Here is an 11,372-nt window from a genome sequence, read left to right on the forward strand (position 1 = left end):
ATTCTCAAGGCAGTGATGGTAAGGGAATCTGGCAACTGGTCAGAAAGAGATTACAGGGGACCTCTGTGCTATCATTGGGTGCAGGACAGGGTGCTGGTTGGCAGCTCAATTGCCTATACCCCCTTCCAGGTTGCAATTCAAGGGCAAAGAGGAATGCTTGCAGTCTCAAAGGATTAGAGTCCCTGAGGAGCAGTATCACTTATGGCTACAAGGGATCAGGGACCCTTCCTGGATAAAGGCCAGATCACTCCTAAAGTCCAGGAGAACAGTGACCATACCTTTCTCAGGATCGCACCACTTTGGAAGCACCAAAAACTTTCCAAGTACAGAACTTCCAAGACCTGAAAATAGCCCTGAAAAAAGCAGTTCATAAAGATCGTCCACCCTTCCCCCCACTCCCACCTTGGGAATACAGCCCAATTTTAATATAAAGTTCAAAGTCAAGAAATAGACCGGAAAAATAAGCAAACAACAACAACAACAACAACAAAAGAACTTGACCATAAAAAGCTATTATAGTGACAAACACAGAAGAAGACAACAATTTCAAAACAGCTACAATCAAGACCTCAAAGGAAAAAAAAATGTAATTTGGACACAAGCCCAACAGGAATTCCTGGAAGAGCTAAAAAAAAAAAAAGATTTAAAAATCAAATAAGAGTGGTAGAGAAAAAATTGAGAAAAGAACGAGAGTGATGCAAGAAAATTATGAAAAGACAACAACTTGGTAAAAGAATCCCCCCCCCAAAAAAAACAGTGAAGAAAATAACACTTTAAAAAACAAAATTGGCCAAATGGAAAAAGGGCTTCACTGATAAAACTTCACTGATAAAAATAACTCCTTAAAAAGCAGAATTAGCTAAATAGAAAAAGAGCTACCAAAAGCTCACTGAAGAAAATAATTTCTTAAAAATTAGAATTGAGTAAGTGAAAGTTAATGACTCCATGAAACATCAAGAAACAATAAAACAAAGTCAAAAGAAAGAAAAAGTAGAAGAAAATGTGAAGTATCTCATCAGGAAAACAACTGACTTGGAAAATAAATTGAGGAGAGATAATGTAAGAATTATTGGACTGCCTGACAGCCATGATCAAAGAAGGAGCCTAGAGATAGAAATAAAAATTCCACTTAAAATAACTACAGACATTATAAAATACTTGGGAGTCTACCTGCCGAGACAGACACAGGGACTATGTGAACACAATTACAAAACACTTTTCACACGAATAAAGACAGATTTAAACAATTTGAGAAATATAAATTGCTCATGTGTAGGCTGACCCACTATAATAAAAGTAACAATTCTTTCTAAAATTAATGTACTTATTCAGTGCCATACCAATCAATTTGCCAAAGAATTATTTATAGAGCTAGAAAAAATAATAACAAAATTCATCTGGAAGAACATAAGGTAAAAAATATCAAGAGAATCAGTGAAAAAAATGTAAAGGAAGGTGACTTAGCAGTACCAGATTTCAAACTATATTACAAAGCAATAATCATCAAAATCTGTTATTGACTAAGAAATAGAGTGGTGGATCAGTGGAATAGATTAGGTACACAATACACAATAGTAATCTAATGTTTGGTAAACCCAAGGATCCAAGCTTCTGGGGCAAGAACTCACCATTTGACAAAAATTGCTGGGAATATTGAAAAGCAGTTTGACAGAAACCAGGCATAGATCATCATCTTACGCTGTATATCAAAATAAGGTCAAAATGGATACATGATTTAGACAGTGAGGGTGATGTCATAAGTAAATTAGGAGAGCATGGAAAAATTGTCAGATCTATGGATAAGAGAAGAGTTTATGATCAAACAAGAAATAGAGAGGATAATGGGAAGTAAATTGGATACTTTTGATTACATTAAATTAAATTAGAAGGAAAGCAGGAAATGAAGAAAAAATTTTTATAGCAAATTTCTCTGATAAAAGCTTTATTTCTTAAATATATAGGGAACTGAGTCAAATTTATAAAAAATAAGAGCCATTCCCCAATTGATAAATGATCAAAGGATATGAACAGGCAGTTTTCAGATGAAGAAATCAAAGCTATCTATAGTCATATGAAAAAATGTTCAAAATTACTATTGATCAGAGAAATGCAAATTAAAACAACCTATCAAGTTGACTAACATGGCAGAAAAGGAAAATGATAAATGCTGAAGAGGATGTGGAAAAATAGAAACAATAATGTACTGTTGGTGATGGTGTGAACTGGTGCAACTATTCTGGAGAACAATTGGAACTAAGCCCAAAGGGCCATAAAACCGTGCGTATTTTCTGATCCAGCAATACTACTCTAAGGACTGCATCCCAAAGAGATCAAAGAAAAGAGAAAAAGACCTATATGTACAAAAATATTTATAGCATTTCTTTTTATGGTGACAAAGAAATTGAAATTGGAAATTGAGGAGGATCTCCATCAATTAGAGAATGGCTTAACAAGTTGTGGCATATGATTGCAATGGAATACTATTGTAGTATCACAAATGACAATCAGGATTCAGAAAAACCTAGGAAGACTTATATGAACCGATGCAAAGTGAAGTGAGCAGAACTATAACATTGTACATAACAGCAATATTGTAACAGTAATCAACTATGGAAGATTTAGCTATTCTGATGAATACAATGATCCAAGACAATTCCAAAGGATCCATGTTGAAAAATGTTATCTACCTCCAGAGAGAGAACTGATGAACTCTCAAGTGCAGATTGAAGCATACTTTTTTTTCCCCACTTTCTTTATGTTTCTTGGTTTTCATTGTTGTTGTTTTGCAACATGGCTAACATAGAAATATATTTTGCATGACCTCACATGTATAACTGATATCCTATTGCTTATCTTTCTTTTTTAGCAGCTCAGTTCTTTTATTGGGAAAGAGTAAGAAGATTCTGCTCTGGTGTTGGGGGAGAGAGACAGTCCGGCCATCCCAGCTTAGCATGGCTATCCAATAGTGGCTTCCTCTGCCTTTGGGCAGCATCAGCTGGCCACCTCCATATCAGATGTCTCAGTGGATACATCTGTGGGCACTGCCAACCACCTGGGGGGCACATAAAAGCCCATGCCTGCTGCATGCTCTGCTTCTTCCTGACTATAGGGTTCTACTGTCAGTTGCTTCAGCCTTTTTTTTGTGATCTTTGGACTTCAAATGACTTCAGGCTGGCTTTATCAATGAAGTATCTCCCGCAGGTCAGGCAGCGGTGGTGGCTGCCTCCGGGCAGGTCGGGTCTGGCTGGGGCCGGGTGAATCTCTTCCAGGTCCGGCCTCCGCCGCTTGGCCTTCAGCTGGCGGACCAGGGAGTGTGCCTGGTGCATGCCGATGCGACGGGAGCAGTCCATGGCCTCAGCAGGAGGCTGAAGCTCGGGGCTAGGGACCGCCTTACCTTTTCAATAAGTAGTGGAGAGGTGAGAGAGAGAGAAAGAATTTTGTACTCAAAATTTTTAAAAAATTAAAGTTAAAAATAAATTTAAAAATAAGTAAGCAAATAAAAAGATTAAACAAGTGGACAAAGTTTAGATATCAGTATCTGATTCATCAAATAGGTTAGTAGCAACTTAATTTTTGATACAGCCTAAAGAATCATTTCCCTAAAACCATTCAATACGTTTTTTAACCATTCCCCCAACTAATCTCCTTTTAACCTGGGCAAAGGTAAACTTGAGTTACTTCTTTTGATTGCCTTTTAGAATGATCAATACCCTAATCAATTTCAGGGAGAATTCTTTCCTGATCTGTCGCTTTGGAAACTGGTTGGGCCTTTGATAAGGATAAAGCAAAAAGGACTTTATATCAGGACATCACCTCTTAAGCATTTTCCTTTATTCAAGGGAAAACCAATTAGATCTTTCACTCAAATGAGACCAAGGATCTTAGACAAAAACACTGAAAAAATATCATTTTTTTCTTTCTTTTTGATGAGGCAGCTGGGGTTAAGTGACTTGGTCACACAGTTAGTAAGTGTCAAGTGTGAGGCCAGATTTGAACTCAGGTCCTCCTGACTCCAGGGCCAGTGCTCTATCCACTGTGCCACCTAGCTGCCCCCCAAAATTTCATTTTTAAAAATTATTCTAAAATAAGGAATGGGGGACCTTGGTATGTATTGACATGATCAGTTAGTGGATAGATATTTGTTAAATAGCTGTCATATACCAAGCACTGTGCAAAATGCTAGATACATGAAGTCAAAACCAAAACAGTCCCAACCTTCATTACATCTTGTATATATATAGGTATATACCAGGCATATCTAAATCAAATCAAAAGTAACTTTGGAGGGGAGGGTGGTAGCAGCTAGAGCTAGGTGGAATTAAGAAAGGCTCATGCGACGGTGACGCTTAAGCTGAGTCTAGAAAAAAACCAGGGAGGCTGAGGTGAGGAGGGAAAGCATTCTAGGCATTGGGGACAGTCAGTGCAAAGGCACACAGATAGTACCATGTGAGGGACTACAAGGAGGCCAGCACGATGGGACTATAGAGAATATCGAGGAGAATAATTTGTAAGCTGCCTATAAAGATAGGAAGGGATCAGGTTGTAATGAGCTTTAAATGTCATGGAGCAGAGTTTATATTTTATCCTAGAAACAATAGGCAATCATTGGATTTTGTGGAGTAGTGGAGCGCATTATAGAGAAATCACTCTGGTAGCTTTGTGGAAGATGGAGTGGAGTGGGGAGACACTTGTGGCAGAGAGATCAGTTAGGAGACTCTGGCTAAAGTCTAGATGAGAGGTAATGAGGTCCTACACTAGGATGGTGTCTGAGTGGAGAAAAGCAGGGTATACCTGAGATATGTCATGTGAATAGAAATAAAAAAAGATTTTGCAAATGTTTGGTTATGTAGGGTGATTCAAGTCAAGTCAATGAGTATTTATTAAGCACTTATTATGTACCAAATATTAGGCTAAGTGCTGGGGATACAAATAGCAAAAAGAAAGGCAGTCCCTGTCCTCAAAAGAGTTTAGAGTCTCATGGGAGGAGACAATACATAAAAGGGAGCTGAAAAGCTGGGGGGAGGAAGGAAGGGAAGTGTCCACAGAGGAGCGTGGTGGTAAAATCTGGAGACCTGGGCCCTTCTTCAAAATGAAGGTCATAGAAGGAACTCATCAATGGGAGAAGGGGCCACAAGAAAAGTATTCCAGGGTGAGAAAGCCACAGGGTAGAGGGAACTTTCAGAGTGGGAAAGCAGCCGAGGTATGGTGTCGAAGTCCAGAGAGTCAGAAGCAGAACTGAGAGAGGAAAGTGAGAATGAAGAGGCAAGGAGAAACTGTGGTTGTGACATTGGGTGACTGAAAGGATGGTGGTGTCCTTAATCGTCATAGGGATGTTTGTAAGATGGGTGGAATCAGAGAAAAAGGCAGTGAGCTCTATTTTGGACATGATGAGATTGAGATGTTTACAAGAGATACAGTTTGAACAGACAGTTAGTGATGTGGAACTGGTGAAAAGGGAAGTGTGTTCAGCACAAGAGCCTTGAGGCATAGCCACAGTTAGCAGGTCTGACACAAATTAAGATCCAATAAAAGAGACTGAGAAAGAGCAGTCAGATAGGTAGGAGGAGAATGAAGAGAGTAGTTTCAGGAAAATACAGAAAGGATGGAATATGTAGGAGACAGTGATCAATAAGTAGTGTTAAATACTGTAGAGGTCAAGAATGATGGGGATTGGGAAAAGAGCATTGGATTTGGCAATAAAGAGATCTTTGGTGTCTAGAGAAAACAACTACATTTGAGTGATGGGTCAAAAACCAGAGTAGAGAGGCTTGAGAGGAGAGGTAGGGAAGGGATCAAGAGCAGATGACTTTTTCAAGGAATTTGATTGAGGAAGGAAGAAGAGCTATAGGATCATAACTAGTGGGGATGGCAAGATCTAATGCAGGTTTTTCTTTTCTTTTTTATTCAAGGATAGAAGAAACTTGGGCATGGTAGTAGTCTGTAGGGAAGGCTAGAGAAAGATTGTAGATTAGAGATGGAAGGGATGTCAATGGGGGCAATATATACTGGAGAAGACAAGACAGTATGGGTTCAAGATACATGTAGAAGGGTTGGTCTTGGCAAGAAGTCTCATTATTAGAGACTGTAGTAAAGGAAGAAAGTTGAGCTGAAATAGAAGCGTAATGAGATGAGGAGGGGGAAAAGAGTTAGTTCCTATAAAATGGCCTTTATTTTCTCTGCAAAGTATGAGGTGAAGTCCTCATGAGAAGACATGCTGTGGGAGATTTTTTTATTCTGCTAGTTTTTATTTTTTAATATATTTTATTTTTCCCCAATTACATGTTAAAACAATTTTTTAACATTTTTTTAAAAGTTTGAGTTCCAAAATCTCTCTCTCTCTCCCTCTTTCCCCTCCCCTCTTCCTGAGATGGTAAGCAATCAGATATAAGTTATACATGTGCAATCATGTAAATCATTTCCATATTAGTCACTATGTATAAGACCCAAGTGAAAGAAAAAGAATGAAAGAGAGAAAGTAAAAAAATAGCATGCTTGAGTCTGTATTCAAACAATATCAGTTCTTTTTCTGGAGGCAGATAGTATGCTTCATCATTAGTCCTTTGGAATTGTCTTGGATCGTTGTATTGCTGAGAATAGCTAAGTCATTATCAGTTCTTCGTTGAACAATATTATTATTACCATGTACAACATTCCCCTGGTTCTGTTCACTTTACTTTCCATCAGTTCATATAAATCTTTCCAGGTTTTTCTGAGAACATCTTGCTTATCATTTCTTATAGCACAATCATATTCCATCACAATCATATACCACAGCTTGTTTAGCCATTCCCCAATTGATGGGCATCCCTTTGATGTCCAGTTCTTGGCCACCACAAAAAGAGATGCTATAAATATCTTTGTACAAATAGGTCCTTTCCCCTTTTTATATCTTTGGGAGATAGACCTAGCAGTGGTATTGCTGGATCAATGGGTATGTACAGTTTTATAGCCCTTCGGGCTATAAATTCCAAACCACTCCCCAAAATGGTTGCATCAGCTCACAGGTACACCAACCTTCTTGCATTAGTGTTCCAGTTTTCCCACATCCCCTCCAACATCCATCATTTTACTTTTTTGTCATATTAGCCAATCTGATAGGTATGATATGGTACCTCAGAGGTGTTTTAATTTGCATTTCTCTAATCAGTACTGATTTAGAGCATTTTTTCATATGACTATAGATAGCTTTGATTTAGACGATGGCATCCTTACACTGCCTCTACACTTCCTTAGCTTTTTATGATACTACTTAGCAAATAAGGTACTCTTAAATGGAAAAGGTAGGAAAGGGAACTAAGCCAAACCAGTCCTGCTCTTAATAACACAGCTTCTCATCAGTTTTCAGAACACCTCTCAAAGCTCAGTGGTCTTTTTGGAAAACTTCATTTGTTGAAGTTACTGGAAATATTTGGATAGGTTTTCCTATTTTTGCTTGAAGAGATTCTGAAGGTAAGTTATTAAAATGTCCCTCTGGCTTCTCCAAAAGAGACCAAAAATAGGTATTAACCACACTTAGTATGGAATTGCTCCCCAGCAATAATTCCTGTTGAGAAAGGATTGTTTTTGTGTGTGGCTATTTCAGCAGTAGCACATACTTATACATGATATTTAGAGAGGAACTTTCTGATTTTAATTTGATCCATACAACCCTATAATGTAGGAGCAGGATATGCTTTATTAATTACCTTTTCATAAATGAAGAATTCAAGAGAAAGACCTTTGGCTTGCCAAAGATCTCACAATGGCAGAGTTGAGACTCAAACATAAGAAGACATAGGTCTTCTCTCCAATGTATTCCAGTAACCTTTCCACTGAAGCACCAGTTGTAGCACCAGTTGGTTTTCTTTTCTCAGAACATAGCAATATGGGCCACAGAAGTATAGTAATTTCTTCTCTCAGTGTTCACAGACTAGATGAGGAGAATAGGACAAACACATTTACTCTTAGGTAATCTTCTACTCCCCTAGAGACCACTGAGTGCAATCATACCCCAAGTTCAGAGGCTGGCTGGCTTTTTATTTTGTACTGCCTTGATGAGATCACTTTCCTCTCTCCCCATGGCTTCCAGTCTTGGCTAGAGAAGAGCTTGAGATTAGGCAGTTTTCCTAGTCAGGGAACTGTATGTTGAGTTCTAGGGGTGCTGGGAACCCTGAAATTCAAGGGCAGAAGATGCAAGTCTTGCCTCAAAAGAATTCGACTTAAGCCTTCTTTCAGTCAGAGGCAAGGTTTATTAAAACACTGATTGAGGTGGGAAAGATTTTAAAAATCTGCGCTGTTGGTCAGATTTTAAGAATCTGAGCCTTTGTAACAAGAATACAACTGGGCCAGACTCTTAAGGAATCTGAACTGCTGTGGGAGATTTAAGGGGAGGAGAGAAGGTCTAGAACATCCACTTTGGTGAGTAGAATAAAAAACTGATTAGGGAGGAGTGAAAAGATTGCTCTGTTGCAGTGAGGTCTCACTTGAGGTTGGATAACATAAATTTATAGTAGATTACATCACAGATGTGTGATTTCCTCCAGCTTTTTCAGGATTAAGGGAGTAGGAACAGAGGAGGTCGATGATAGAAGTGATTCAGGATTGGGGTTTGGCAAACTGTGAGTGATGATAAGACAAAGGAGAAAGGGATTAAAAAGTAGACAATGGCATAGAGTTGAATTGTTTCACTAAGGGATCAAGATTGGAAAAAGAAGAGTGTATAGACAGTAAGGATGATGCACTGGGAAAGAACCGAGGGGAAGAGAGACTGAAGGTCATGGTGAGGACACAGAAAGGAGAAGTAAGGTATGAGGAAAGATGGAGTGATAAATTATGATCAGATAAAGGAGGTTTAGGGTTTTTTTAATCTTAAAAGTGGGACGTTTGTGGGTGATGGAAAGATCAAGAATGAGCCCTTGTGTGTGGATAGCTAAGGTAGAATGGAGGAGGTCATGGGAGTTAATTAGATTGAGGTTGTCCTTCTATGGAAGTGCTCCAGCTTATCAAAGCCCTTCCTAAATTGTGGCATACAGAATGAATACTCTAGATGTGATCCAGCAATGGCAGAGCACATAAGGATTATCACCTTTCTTTGATTTGATATTTCTCATTGCTCTGGGGCATCTCCAGTCATCCTGATTGATATCTGGCCACTGGACCCAGATGGCTCTGGAGGAAAAAGTGACGCCGGTGACTTTGCACAGCTCTCCCTCACTCAAATCAAAGTCAATTGCAAGTCATGTCATTAACTCCCTGATGTCATAGTCCTCTTTGAGAACAAAGGACAAACCACAACCTGTGAGTAGTCTGAGCTGCCTGAATGGGGACCCAGTTGACCAGTTCCAGTTGGGCATCTCAGCTCCTCCTCTCCTCTCCTCTCCTCTCCTCTCCCAAAGGTAAATTTTGTTGACTTTGAGGTTTGCTGGCTACACTGAAACCCAATTCACTCTGGATCTCATGCATTGGATAACAATAGGTACCTGCCTTCCTGGTTTGATTTTTTTTTTTAATTAAAGGGGCCATCCCTTGACTCACTCCTTAAAAAGGCCTACTCACTGAATGGGTGTTGCCTCACTCAAAGTGAAAACATGAAAAGACCTTAGCTTAAAAGGGCCAAGGTCTCCCACTGCTTCCTAGGCCATCTCCAGTCATCCTGATTGATATCTGGCCATTGGACCCAGATGGTTCGGGAGGAGAAAGTGAGGCTGGTGGCTTTGCGCAGCCCTCTCTCACTCAAATCAAAGTCAACCGCAAATCATGTCATCATCTCCTTGATATCATGGTCCTTTTTGATAATGAAGGGCAAATCGCAACCACAACAACACAATTTCTCATTGCAGCCTTAGATTATATTAATTTTTCTGGCTTCCACTGTTTGTTGGTGAGTTCTCTGTGCATTCATATCAGTCTCTTCAGCTAACTCAGATTTTTCTTCCATATTAGAATTCTTTTTCTTTGTATCTTCAGAATTTTATTCTTGAAAATTCTCTCATTTAAAAAAGAAACGCTTCATTGTTCCAGATAACCTGGAACCTGAAGAGGCATTCATTTACTCTTCAGTGCCTTTTCCTTCTTTTGCAGGCAGGAGCCTGTGCTCAGAGTACAAGTAGCAGTCCGTTAGTCATTGCTGGAATACAAACACCATACACGGCAAGTCCTAGGGAATTTGCCCTTTGCCCTGCTTTTAGCACTTGCAGAAAGTGAGGTAAGCACTGTATGAAATATGTAATAGGTTTTCAGTAGAGCACCTCCTTTATCCTCCCTTGTCTCCTATCGTGCATTCTCTCTGTCTCTGCCTCTCTCAGCCTTATCCCTCCTCAGAAGTGTTTTGTTTCTGACCACTACCTCCCACAATCCACCCTCCCTTCTAGCAGCTCCTCCTTTGGTTATCCTCCTCCCCTTCTGCTTTGTTATAGGGTAAGATAGATTTGCACACCCAGTTGGGTATGAGTGTTTTTGTTATGTTATTCCCTCTTTGAGCCAATTTGGATAAGAGAAAGGTTCAAGCATTACCTGCCACCCCTTCAATACTGCCCTGCACTGGAAAGTTCTTTTATGTGAGATAATTTATCCTACTCTACCTCTCCTTTCCCCTCTTTCCCAGTATATCCCTATTTTCACCCCTTCCTTTTGTTTTACTTGTTTTAGATATCATCCCAACATAGTTAGCTCACACCTGTGCCTCTGCGCCCCCTCCCCTGTCTCTGTCTCTGTCTCTCCCTCTCCTTCCCTCTCCCTCCTCCTCCTCCTCCTTCTGCTGCTCCTCCTCCTCTTTTCTGTCTCTGCCTGTCTCTTCTGCTGCATGCCACAAACAGATTTATCCTTCTTAATCACATATCCAATCTTGTCACTCCTCTGCTAACACATCTTCAGTGGCTATCCACAGAGCAAAGGACAAAAGTTTCTTACTAATATTCAAGGCCTTCCATAGGCTGGTGGCACCCTACCTTCTAGGCACATCTCACATTCCTCTCCTACATGTGTTTGATGCTCTAGCCAAACTAGATACTTTCTGTACCTTGTATATGCCTTATTCTTTCTCACCTAACCTCCATGCTTTAGTTCCTGAAAGCTGAAAGGTCTTCCGGTCTTCTCTTTTCCTGTTGAATTACTTCTATCCTTTAAAGCACAACTCAAATGTTATCCTTTTCAGGAAACATTCTCTGAACTGAGCATTAATAATGACCTTTCCCCCTTGAACCTCGCGTGGCACTTTGTTTTGCAATTCTTTTATATACTTAGCAGTTAATACTAACACATTCTAGTTATCTTATCTTCCTACTATTTGTAAACTCCATGAAGGAGGGAAACAAGTATCCATTAATTAATTTAATGAGCAAAGATTTATTAAGAACCTACTATGTTATGGGCACTGTGCAAAGAACTTTACAAAT

The 11,372-nt window shown here is 39.5% G+C and overlaps 1 pseudogene; it reads right to left on the reverse strand.

The window, feature by feature from the left end:
• Nucleotides 1-2,991: 2,991 nt before the first annotated feature.
• LOC114043663 lies at nucleotides 2,992-7,740 on the reverse strand (annotated as a pseudogene).
• Between the last annotated feature and the right edge of the window lie 3,632 nt (nucleotides 7,741-11,372).

The sequence above is a fragment of the Vombatus ursinus genome, unplaced genomic scaffold (assembly GCF_900497805.2).
Source record: "Vombatus ursinus unplaced genomic scaffold, bare-nosed wombat genome assembly UNPS02014770.1, whole genome shotgun sequence".
In the NCBI taxonomy this organism is placed as follows: domain Eukaryota; kingdom Metazoa; phylum Chordata; class Mammalia; order Diprotodontia; family Vombatidae; genus Vombatus; species Vombatus ursinus.